At 37.7% G+C, this 12995-nt stretch overlaps 1 protein-coding gene and 1 non-coding gene across 7 annotated transcripts in view; one reads left to right on the top strand and one right to left on the bottom strand.

Moving 5' to 3' along the window:
• The window catches only part of CADM1 (cell adhesion molecule 1), a 358479-nt gene that overhangs the window by 131204 nt on the left and 214280 nt on the right, over window positions 1–12995 (top strand). The window lies entirely within an intron of this gene.
• TRNAG-UCC (transfer RNA glycine (anticodon UCC)) lies at window positions 12841–12912 on the bottom strand. Its single transcript has one exon. It is a non-coding gene; the product is annotated as a tRNA-Gly (tRNA).

Raw genomic sequence — 12995 nt, 5'->3', positions numbered from 1 at the left:
AAGTTGACTAATCTTTTTACTCACCCTCATCCAAATAAATATTTGCCATGAAATTATAGGGTTTGGGTGGGAGCTGTATTTTCATACAAAATCTCAAATATTAAAACTTTCAAAGTTTTAGATTCCATTTAAAATTATTTCGTGATTCACATTTGAGAAACTGTGTCCTAGCCTTACACATTGAGCAAATATTTTTTTAGTGTAGGTGGGGAATCCAACCAATCAATCCTAAAGGAAGTCAGTCCTGAATACTCATTGGAAGGACTGATGCTGAATCTGAAGCTCCAATACTTTGGTCACCTGATACGAAGAACTGACTCATTGGAAAAGACCCTGATGCTGGGAAAGATTGAAGGCAGGAGGAGAAGGGGATGACAGGATGAGATGGTTGGATGGCATCACAGATGTGATGGACTTGAGTTTAAGTAAGCTCCAGGAGTTGGTGATGGACAGGGAAGCCTGTCGTGCTGCAGTCCATGGGGTCGCAAAGAGTCGGACCCAACTGAGTGGCTGAACTGAATTGAGGTGGCAAATTGATTTATGGTGTACTTACTGTGTCAAATACTGTTTTCAATAGTTTGATATTTTCTCATTTAATCCTTTTAATAACCCCAATAAAGAAGATATTACCATTTTACAAATAAGAAACCCAAGGCTCTGAAAGGTTAAGTGACATTCCTAAGGTTAAGTAGCTGAATACAAATTAGAACTGAGATATGATCCCAAGGCCACTGGATTCCAAATTCTATGCTATTTTTGCTACATGTTGCTGACTCCCTGTTGGCTAATAAGATTAATGAGTTAACCTTATGCATACATTCATATAATGGTTGGTTTTACCCATTGTTACTCCTTTGTGGTTGAAATAGTTTCCTCTGAGTGGTATTTATAGTTTGTGATTTTCCTCTGGAATTGCATTTTCCGTGATCTTGAAAGTTGTTGTTATCACCTTCCTTTTAGGTCTTGTGTGAAAGGGAGCCTCTCAGCACTTCTGAGGAAATCTGCTCATTTTTTACTTTTTAAATGTATCACTAATTAAGAGTTGAAAACAAATATTAAGCTCCTTATTTAAGTTAATGTCATCTCTGTAGGTTTCATTTTATGTGGCTTCCATCATGTTTTACTTTGGAGATGAAGCTTGATGATCTGATCCAGTTCACCAGCCTTATTCAAAATGAGTGCTTGAATCCCTTTTCAGCACACATGCATGATCCTTTGCTTGATTACCTCCAGTTATGGAGTCTCACTGTCTACTCTGTTAGTGAAAACTGATAGAGGGTTTCAGTTCCGTTCAGTTCAGTCGCTCAGCCGTGTCCGACTCTTTGCGACCCCATGAATCGAAGCACGCCAGGCCTCCCTGTCCGTCACCAACTCCTGGAGTTCACTCAGACTCACGTCCATCGAGTCAGTGATTCCATCAAGTCAGTGATGCCATGGAGTCAGTGATGCCATCCAGCCATCTCATCCTCTGTCGTCCCCTTCTCTTCCTGCCCCCAATCCCTCCCAGCATCAGAGTCTTTTCCAGTGAGTCAACTCTTCGCACGAGGTGGCCAAAGTACTGGAGTTTCAGCTTCGGCATCATTCCTTCTAAAGAAATCCCAGGGCTGATCTCCTTCAGAATGGACTGGTTGGATCTCCTAGTAGTCCAAGGGACTCTCAAGAGTCTTCTCCAACACCACAGTTCAAGAGCATCAATTCTTCGGCACTCAGCTTTCTTCACAGTCCAACTCTCACATCCATACATGACCACTGGAAAAACCATAGCCTTGACTAGACAGACCTTTGTTGCCAAAGTAATGTCTCTGCTTTTCAATATGCTGTCTAGGTTGGTCATAACTTTTCTTCCAAGGAGTAAGTGTCTTTTAATTTCATGGCTTAGGGGACCCTAAACCCAGTACTATGGCCACCTCATGCGAAGAGTTGATTCATTGGAAAAGACTGATGCTGGGAGGGATTGGGGGCAGGAGGAGAAGGGGACGACAGAGGATGAGATGGCTGGATGGCATTATCAACTCGATGGACGTGAGTCTGAGTGAACTCTGGGAATTGACGATGGACAGGGAGGCCTGGCGTGCTGTGATTCATGGGGTCGCAAAGAGTCGGACACGACTGAGTGACTGAACTGAACTGAACTGCAGCTTAGTACTTCAAGACAAATTTCCTAATATTTAAGAGTTGTCAGATAGCTTAATGCTTGCTTACTCAATTTATTTATTTTGGTGGTAGAAAATAGAAAAAGGTTTTAAAATTATTATTTGTCTTTTGATAAATCGAAAAAAAAAAACACTTTCTATTTCCCTTTAAATTATTTGGTTCCCATGTCAGATCATTATTAGAGTTTCCTTTACATTGAGCTGGATGGCATATCAAAAGATTGTTTAATGGGATCACTTACATTGATGATAGTTTAGTATTTTGAATATAGCACACGATAGCACTTCTAAGAGAATGATCAGGACTGGTACGTGAGGGATGTGAATTGCTTGAGCTGGACATCTCAGCTCATGTTAAGTGCACTTTTGTGGAACTTCTCTTCAGCTTCTGACCCAGAGGACTTTATATTTCTTTATTTTTTTTTCTCCTGGATTGTATCCTTCTTGATTTTACTGTCTGGCTTCCTTACTGTATTCATTTTATATTTTCTAAATTATGGGAAGTGGGGCAATAGAGGAACTGCATATCTTGCTTTTTGATTATAGATTTTAGCTGCTCTGGTTTTGAGTAGGATGGAGTTACTGGGTCCTAGGAATCAGTGTCTCATGAGAGTTGGAATTAGTGCATCTTCATAGCCAGTGTCAAATAGGTTGTTTCCACGCCATTGATTTGGCGTATATCTGTTGATTTTATTATATAGTTTATACTGTAGAGGGAGGAAGAAGCTGCTGTTTTATTATTCCCTCATAAAATTAATTGGTGCCTAAAACAAATATTAGTAAAGATACTGTATTTTATAACATACCAAGATGACTGATACAGTTTTAGTATAGAGTTTTATGTTCTGTGAGTTTATGTCAATAAATACATAAAATCTGGAAAATGAAACGAGCCAGAATTTCGTTTTTAGTCTGAAAAGGTAAAGTGGATCAGAGGTGGTGACCACCTAGTTCCCCCAATGACTCAAACAAACAAATGATTCAACATGCCCACCTAGAACATTGCTCACTTCAAGAAACTGGTTCACGGCTCCTTCCCTATTCCATGTAGAGGATTTTAGCTTTATTGAAGCGAAAAATCTAGTGCAGCTTTTTGTCAGAGGAATATTTTGAGCTTCCGTGTTTTGCCTGTTGTTGTTTTTTCTTTTTCCCCCTACAAATGTGTGAAATGTTGGTATCACAAGAAAACCAAGCTATTTTTGGTCTTCTAAAATGTGATTCCATGGTCCCCATGCTGGACTGAGTTCTTTTTAATGTGCTGTTTTCTTCAACCTAACCTTTCTATAGGGAGGAGTAATAAGTTTATTGTCAGTATTGTGGATATCTTAATTGAAGATAAACGAGTTTTCTTTTTAAATGTCTTCCATATTATATATCTTCGGTTTTATTATCCTAATTTCAGTAGATTGGCAAAGCCAGATAAGCTTAACAACCCTGACCTGATTCAGCATTCATTACTGCTGCTAAATCAAATAAGACCTGGTTAATAGAAACAGGGCTTGTGCAGCCATTTTTCAATTTAATTAGAATATTGTACACTGTATTGTACTTATATGTGTATACCAGAGACAGAATTTGATCATCAATTTGGAAACATTCCTGCCGTACCCTCCAGCTAGAGAATTTTATCATTTATTGTAAACTCTCCTCTTTAAGGTTGGGGGAGTCTTTAAATTATTAAATTATCAAGATTGCTTGAAGGTATGAAGATGAGACTGTCTCACTTGATATGTCATCCAAGGCACGGAGTTTAGGTACCACTTCATTGTTGCTGAGGTTGGCAAACTTTTTCTGTCAAGGCCAAGGCAGTAAATGTGTTACACTCGTGGAGCCATATGCAACCAGCGAGCCTGGATATGTCCCTGTAAAACTTTATTTATGGGCACGGAAATGTGGATGTCATGTAATTTTCTTGTCATGATTTTACCATTATTCCCAAAAAAAGTTTTTAAACAATTAAAGCTGTAACATCTATTCTTAGTGCATGGGCTCTACAAAAACAAGACGGCAGGCTGGATTTGGTTCCTGAACCTTAGTTATTGACCCCTGAGCTGTCGGATCCTGTTTCTTATTCTATCTACCTACCTATCTAGCTGGCTATTTATTGCACATGCAGAGAGATCCATCCTCTTTCAGATTATTTTCCCATTTGGGTTATTAGAGAGTATTGAGCAGAGTCCCTTGTACTATTCCATAGGTCCTTGTTTACAATACTTTTATTATACAGTAGGTTCTATTTAAAATATAGGAGTGTGTACATATCAATCCCAAACTCCCAATCTGTTCTCCATACCCCTCTTCCCCTCTGGTTCATTCACTAAGCCTGTAAGTCTGTTTTTGTAGTATCAACTTTTTTTTTAGATTCTGAATATAAGTGATAGCATTTGTCCTTTTCTGTCTGACTTCACTTAGTATGATAATCCCCAGGTCCATCCTTGCTGCGGCAGGTATCATGAGTGTGTTAGTTGCTGTCACATCTGACTCTCTGCGACCCCAAGGACATGTAGCCCGCCAAGCTCCTCTGTCCATGGGATTCTCCCGGCAAGAGTCCTGGAGTGGGTTGCCATTCTCTTCTCCAGGGGATCTTCCCGACCCAGGCATTATTTTATTTCTGTTTTATGTATTTGTATATTTACTGACTGACTTCGGTGATCCGCTCTGTATCTCTGCTCGTTCACTTTCCACAATGCAGGAAGTGTGGGTCGACTGACTTTTTCTTGTCATCCCATTATCTGCCAGTCTCCGCTTGATGGGGGAAACGAGAATCCGGTGTTGAGCCATCAGTGAGAGTAATTTCTGGTATCAGTTGGTAGTTGCTGTTTAATTCTCGAGGTGCAGACAGTGCAGCAGAATTGACTTATCTCATTTTCACATTCCGAGACATGATATGAGAATGCCGTCATTTTTCTAGGGTTCCTCACCCTGTGTGGTCATTAACAGCGGCGGAGTCCATAAATTGATCCCAGATTTGAGTTGTAAGTTGTTGGCCCTGCAAACTTGGTGAACAAACTCTGCTGTCAGTATTTGTGTTGATGGGTACTCTGAGCACGGCTTCCCGACTGCAGCCTAACTGCTTAGTGCCCATTGCAGTAGGTTTTCAGGTTGTGTTGTAATAGGGTTCTTGTTCCGGAAATTTGCTATCAGACATATTCACCTCAGATTTTTACGAGGCAATGAATCATTGAAACTTAAGGTTGGCGTTGTCTTTTTAAAATGGTTTTTAAGAAGGACTGGATTAATTTATAAGATCCAGATTTTGAGAAATTATTTTCTCTTACAGTGAAAGTTCAATTTGCTAGTAAATCAGTGAAAACTCTGTCATTTGACATTATGGATGCTTGTCTCTTTATAAATATAGAATTAGTCATTTAAGCTTGCCACTGGCACCTTTTGCAAGAGTGGACATGCTCTTGTCTTTCTATAAGATACGTCTGGAAAAAAAAATGGAAGTGTTAGTCTCTCAGTTCTGTCTGACTCTTTGCAACCCCGTGAACTGTTGACCGCTAGGTTCCTCTGTTCATGGAATTCTCCAGGCAAGAATACTGGAGTAGGTTGCTATTCCCTTCCCAGGGGATCTTCCTGACCCAGGGATTGAACTCGTCTCCTGCATTTGCAGGTGAATTCTTTACCATCTGAGCCACCAGGGAATCCCCAAGATACCTTCTAGATTTACCCGAAAAAAAGTGAGTCTGCTAGATTTCTCTCTTGGTTGGTGGAACTTGAAGATAGCTTTCATTCCAGTTCAGTCACTCAGTTGTGTCTGACTCTTTGCGACCCTGTGGACCGCAGCATGCCAGGCTTCCCTGTCTATCACCAACTCCCAGAACTTGCTCAAACTCATGTCCATCGAGTCAGTGATGCTATGCAACCATCTCATCCTCTGTTGTCTATAAGTGTATGAATTATTACTATTGACATTTTTGAATGATGACTATTCAACTTTGGTAATTGCAACCAGCCTATTTCTAGAATTGTTTATGAAAACATTTATCTAGCTCTCTCTTTTGTGAGTTTAGCTAAGTCCTTCCTGATCAGAAGGACTGCAAAACGTTTATTCCTCCTGCAAAACCTTTTATTCCTTGTTTCACATCATCATGGAAGAAAAATCAACAAAAAGACAAGTGCTTGCTCTAACTCCTGGCGTTTTGTTTTGGTTCACTTCTCTTGTTCTGTGGTCTCTGTAGGGTGATTAGAACATAGCTGACTTCTTCAGAAAAGTTCTACCATTTCCTTCCCCCATCCATAAGCAAATTATTTGCCAGTGACTTGAAAGTAACTCCCAAGTATTGGAGAGCGTTCTTGGTAACCAGTGCTGGTAGTTTTTAGGTGGTACACAAAGTTCTGTAGGTCAGCTTGAAATCATAATGCTTGCAAGGAAAAAAAAAATTAAAATTGACTTCAAAGGACAACTCTGACACGGTCAATTAATAATTAAAACAGTTTTTTAATGAGCTATGCAATTACCTGTATGTCCCTGGAGATGATGGTTTATGGTATTATTGCAGTGCCCTTTCTTTAGTCATGGTGCATGACATTTGTAATTTAAAGCCGGCTAGACATTAAAGTGACAGAACTTTCATTAACCTTGTCTAAAGTTTGCTGATGACAAATGACTTATAAAACATGCTGTTGTCAAAATATAGCACATACTTAAAAGTACCTTAAAAGTCCTGTGGGCTCTGAGAGGCTGTGGAGCCTCAGAGAGAGACCAGGGCCAGCACTGTCCTCCGGAATTACCTGACGGATCCCCAGTGACTGGCATTATGTCTTCTTCATACTCAGGTAAGTGGTACCTGCTTCAGACAAGAGCTGATATACTTTACATGGCTCTCTGGTTCAGGGGGGTTTCCCAAGGGTTTTGCACCGCATGACCTGATTCTGTTGACTAGTGGTTTATGACTATGGAATAATTTCTTCTAAATCTGCCTTGCAGTTTTGTGTTTTCAGCCTAGAACCAGTGATTATGTTTTGATCCTAGCTTTTCTGGTATCTTGCTTTTATATTCTTAGCCATCTACTTGTGCTGTGGTCTAGCCCCCTTTATTTTTGTGTATGTTTTTTCCCCCTCTGATTTGAAATAAAGCATTCTCTTCTTTTTGCAGAGCCCATGATGTATAAACATATTGTATTTGTAATTTTCTTCATCATATTTCTTTGAGAGAAAGATTTTGAAACTACCAAGGGAGTTATTGCAGAGGGGTATCCTTTTATAATTGCAACAGTAATAAATACTCGGTGATTAGCATTTAATGAGCAGGTGCTGTATGCCAGGCACTGAGCTAAGACTTCTGTCTCATTTAATTCTTATAGCAACTAGACATGATGATATCACTCCATTTACAAATGTAGAAACAAAGGCACAAAAAGATCCAGTACTTGGATGTCTCAGAACTTGTACATGAGTGAGGATTCCTGTCTAAGACTGAGTAACACCAAGGATCTTGCTTGAAGCCATTTAGCAACATGACTTTCAACTCACTTTGGCTTTTTCAAAATAGGTTACGTGTTTGTTATGCTTTCATCTTTGTGCAGTACAATAGATTTATTAGTTTTACCTTTGTATAATATACCAGTAAATAAATGTAGACTGGTTAGTATACCAACAAAAAATTATAAGTCAAAGTTGAGTATTTATACTTTATCTAAAAGAATAGTTAAAAAAATTTTATAACCATCTTTTAACTCAATTCATGATAGGTATTTCCTATTATTTTTAGTGTATTCCTTGTATTTAATATGTTCTGATTCTATCTTATGGTTAGTTCCTATGAGATTAAAGGCTGCAATATAGCATTCACAACACACTATCCTTTTTCCTTTTGATGAACGTCCATAACTTTCTTAACCACTATGGGAATATTATGCATTGTGGAATACTAAGTATTCCTCTCTTATTGATTAATCATATTGATGAATTGTAACCTAGATTCTGCATGCTAGCCTTAACTAATTCTGGTTGATGTACAACAACAGAAAGTTGCACCAAGTATAAATGCTCAGTAATACCACAAAATGAGCACTGCGTAACTGTTATTCAGCTCAAGAATTAGACTTTAGCCTATACTCCAGAAGTCTCCCCTCATGCCCTCTCAAAATTGCTACTCTTTTCTTCTCCTCAAAGATAGCTTTACTGCCATAGTTTTGTAGTTTTCACTTTGGACATTTTTAAACTTCTTACTGTGAAAAATGTCAAACATACAGGAGTAGAGGTGATAGTGTATGGAACCCCCTTATGTTCCCATCACTTAACTTCATCAGTTATTAGCTCAAGGCCAACATTATTTCATTAATAATCTCACCCATTTCTATGCTTTCACACTGCCGAATCATTTTAATGTTGTCTCTTTTAACCTATAGCTTCTCCCTCATCCTTTTTACCCCCTTGAAGTGTATTTGTTGAAGAAACTAGACTGTTTGATCTATAGAGTTTCCTACAATCAGATTTTGGTTTTTATGTCCTCATGATGTTGTTTAGTACATCTGTCTCTTGTTGTTCAGTTGCTGAGTTGTGTCTGACTCTTTGCAACCCCATGAACTACTGCACTGCAGCACACCAGCCTCCCCTGTCCTTCACTATCTCCCAGAGTTTGCTCAAGCTTGTGTCCCTTCAGTCAGTGATGCCATCCAGCCATCTCATCCTCTGTTGCCCACTTCTCCTCCTGCCCACAGTCTTTCCTAGCATCAGGGTCTCTTCCAGTGAGTTGGCTCTTCATATCAAATGGCCAAAGTATTGAGCTTCAACTTCAGCATATTTGTTCTTTCTTAATTTCCCATAAATCATAGTTGAAGTATATCTGATTTGGGTTTGGCTTTCTTTCTCTTTGTATATGAAGGGCAAGAATACTCCGTTAAATAGGCACATTATAAATGATGTTGGTAACTATTCAAAGATCAGGGTTTAGATTCTTCCAGTAGAGCCTATGAGATAGTGGTAATCTTACTTTGTTATCCCTACTTCATAAGGAGAAACTTCCTTTTATTACCCTAAGGTACAATACGTATGGGAAGGACAAATAAATGATTGATTTTCCAAATACTTAGTTGGTTCTCTGGTATCCGTTAAAGATAATCATGGGGAGTTTGTTTTGTTTTAGTATTATTTTGAACTCATAGCTTGAAACACACTTCCATCTTTTGCAATTATTATTCTGTTGATGCTCACATTATTCTGTTTTTGTCTCTTCATGTTGGTTCCTGAGACCTTTTAACATGACTGTAGATTCTTAGTTAATATTACTTTTCCTGATATGATGATATACTCCAGGTTTGTTTTATAAGGTTTATTTTTGTTTTTGTTTCCCCCTTACACCTGGAATCAGTTATTTCTTCTAGGGACTTGTTCCTTTTGGTGGGAAATATTATTTAGAAACCATAGGGGATGCTTATTGCTTCCAAGTAGATCATTGTTTTTAGATCTTTCTAGCGTACAGAGCTGGGGGATGCATTGTTGTTATTGTCGTAAAAAATGCATGATGACTTCTAGTTCAGGACTACACAGATTTTACTTAAAAATCACACATTTACTTAAATCACAGATTTTTCCCCCATCTACCAGCTCTGTGGCCATTTCTGATTTCTCCTTGAACAGTGCTGCAAGGCTGGAAGTGGCTTATGCATGCTGCCCTGTAAAGCATGCATTTGTGTTTTCATTTATTTGTTCATACCTCAAATCCTGGTTCCTAATGAGATTAACATTAGAGGTTCTCCGTATCAGACACACACTGGTGTAACCTCTGGTGGAGGAAGTTTGGCATCTGCATTTTGAATTTCCATAGGTGATTCTAATACCAACATGTAAGAACTGCAGATCTGTTTTATGAAATACGTCTATGGTACAGATATTTAACTGTGCCTCCAATTATCTTCTGAGAAGTCCCCTTCTCTTCCCCCGCCCTTTTTCTATTTTGATTGGCTGTATTTTTGATGAGCCACCTGGGTACCATCTGAAGTCTCTTTTCTTGTCTAACTCGTTGCTCTGTACATCTACTAGAAAAGACTACAGTTATTAGTGTTACACTCCCATAGACGCTAGGCTGCTGTTCTGTTTGACCACTCGGAATGCTAAAATACAGGTGAACCTCACAACTAAGACTGTTCCTGAGGCCAGAGGGAGAATGCTCACTGCTTAGAGCAGAGTGCCTGGTACTGGAGTAGATTTGCTTAAGGGCAGTTCTTCATTTGATAAAATATCAGAGCAATTTATGTCCTTGTACCCTTGTTCCCCTCCTTTCCTCTTATGCAGAAATGTTAATTGACAATCAAAGGAGTACCAAGTGCATACCTGAATTCACAAGTCTTAGGGGGCCTATCTTTAATACTTCTGCAGATCCAGTCCTGGTTTGGGTTATGCCTTCTTTCATCTGTGCTCACCTGAGAGTGCCGGTGTTTTCCTTGTTCTTTTCCCTCATTCAGAGCTCTGAAATCGGACTGTGTCTGGCCATCTTATTCCTCCTCTCTTAGAACATGCTCTAGCTTTCTGTGGGTCCCTCCAGTTTTGAATTGATATTAAAAACGGGGGAAAAAGAGTTAATCTGGAAATGACTGCTTCTTAAGATCAGATTTCGGTTTAAAAATCTAACCATAATTTGGATAATCCTTTAGCTTCATTCAATATTAGTTTAGCTTTGTTTTGCATTTGTAAACATTCACATTAATGTTCTTAAGGGAGAGAGAAAGTGGCCGCTGTTACTCTCACTTTATGGTGCAAAATGAAACTTCAGAGCTTTTATCAACCTTTGTAATTTAGGTCACACATGTCATAAGTGGTGGAACAAACTTGCTGCTGCTGCTGCTGCTGAGTCGCCTCAGTCGTTACTCATATCTTATTCCTGATATTCTTTCTGTTGTAAAATGTGACTCGTAAGGAATCCAAAGTAGTTTCCAGTGTTATAGTGCAAGCAAGACGATTTTAGGAGACTTCAACAACCAATTAGAAGGAGAGAGTGAAAATAAGCCTGAGTGCGGGGGAGTGAATTTAATTTTAGACTTTGGCACTAAATTGAGCTTTGGCTGTCTGAGTGTTAGCCAAGACATAAAAGGAAGACTTTGGCTCCTATAGTACTTATGATTAAAGAAAGCAGATGAATTCACATGGAATCCAGACATTTTCCAGGCACTGAATTATGTAAGGAGAATATAAATTGAATATATGTCTCTCTAAAGGATGTTACAATGAATTATACTCCCCAGATGATTTTGTAAATGATATAAAAATAAATTCAAAAGAGCTACTTTCATACTTCTCTTAACCACCGTTATGTGAATTCTTTGATAGAGTTTTATGTATGAGGTATATTACACACTAGAAATACAGTGCTTATGGGAAGCATTTATGCCAGCTTTTAGTGTTGACATAAGTCTTTTTTCATCCTTTTTATTTTTAACCTATTTGTGTCTTTATATGTAAAGTATTTTTCATGTAGTAAGTATATAGCTGAGGCTTGCTTTTTGAGAAACATGCAGTCTGGCAATCTCTGCCTTTTAATTGGAATATTTAGATCATTTACTGTTAATGTGATATTGATATAGTTAGGCTAATTCATTTTGCTATTTATTTTTATTTGTCCCATCTGTACTTTCTTCTCTTTTTCTTCTTTTTCTGCCTTTTATGTTAAGTGAGTACTTTTTATGATGCCAGTTATCTCCTCTGTTGGCTTATAGCTATAATTGCTTTTAGAAACATTTGTGGTTATTTCAGGGTTTATAGTATACATCTTTAACTTGCTAAATCCATCTGCAAGTGATATAATAACCCTTCATGTACAAGAACCTTAAATCCTTCACGTACAAGGACCTTAAATCCCATACTTCTAATTTTCTTTCCCAGCTTATATGCTATTTTGACCATACATTTTACTTTATAACATATGCTAGAAACTTCACAGCACATTATTTTTTTGTGTAAATCGTCTATTCATTTGCTTTAAAATAAATATTTTAAAGTATCTTTTAAATAGTAATAGAACATTCCTATTCATTTATCAATTTATTATTTTTGGTGTACTGTATTCTTCTTTGTAGAGTTATATCCAGGTGATATGATCTTCCTTTTGCCTTATCAACTTTCCTTTACATTTCTTGTAATTCAGATCTACTGATGATTACTTGTTTCAACTTTTGTATGACTAAAAACCTCTCTTTTTGTTTTCAGAAGATCAATTCACTGGATATTTAATTCTAGGTTGACAGATTTCCTTTCTTTATATGCTTTAAGGATATTGTTCTACTGTCTTTTTGATTACATGATCCTAATGATAAATTTGATGTTATCTTTATCTTCCTTTTTATATAAATAGCATGTCATTTTCTTTATCACTGATTTTGAGAGATTTTAGAGTGACATGATTGGGTATAATTTTCATCTTGTTTCTGTGCTTGAAGCTCATTGAACTTATTATGTCTGTGGTTGTCCCACAGCTTAATGATTATTTTTGTTTTGTTTTATTTTGTTCTGATTTCTTCCTTTGTTTTTTTTCTCTCTCTTTTTTTTTTTTTTGGTCTCTATTTCATTTTGGAAAGTTTCTATTGCTTATTTTCAAAACTTTTTTTTTCTTCTGAATGTGTCTAATGAGCTGTTAATTCCAGTGTATTTTTCATTTCATCTCTTGAAATCTATTTCTAGATGTTTTATTTGCACTTTTATTTTATTTATTTATTGGGGCTACACTGTGTGCCTTGCAGGATCTTATTTTCCTGACCAGGGATTGAACCTGGGCCCCAGCATTGGAAGTGTAGAGTCCTAACCACTGGACAACCAGGAAATTCCCTATTTGAGCTTTTTTTTTTTTTTAAAAAAAAATCTTTGTCTCTGTTTTGAACTTACCTAGTGCAGTTATATTATGTC

The sequence above is a fragment of the Ovis aries genome, chromosome 15 (genome assembly GCF_016772045.2).
Source record: "Ovis aries strain OAR_USU_Benz2616 breed Rambouillet chromosome 15, ARS-UI_Ramb_v3.0, whole genome shotgun sequence".
Taxonomy (NCBI): domain Eukaryota; kingdom Metazoa; phylum Chordata; class Mammalia; order Artiodactyla; family Bovidae; genus Ovis; species Ovis aries.
The sequence above is the reverse complement of the archived record's forward strand: the minus strand, read 5'-3'. Positions and strand labels throughout refer to the sequence as shown.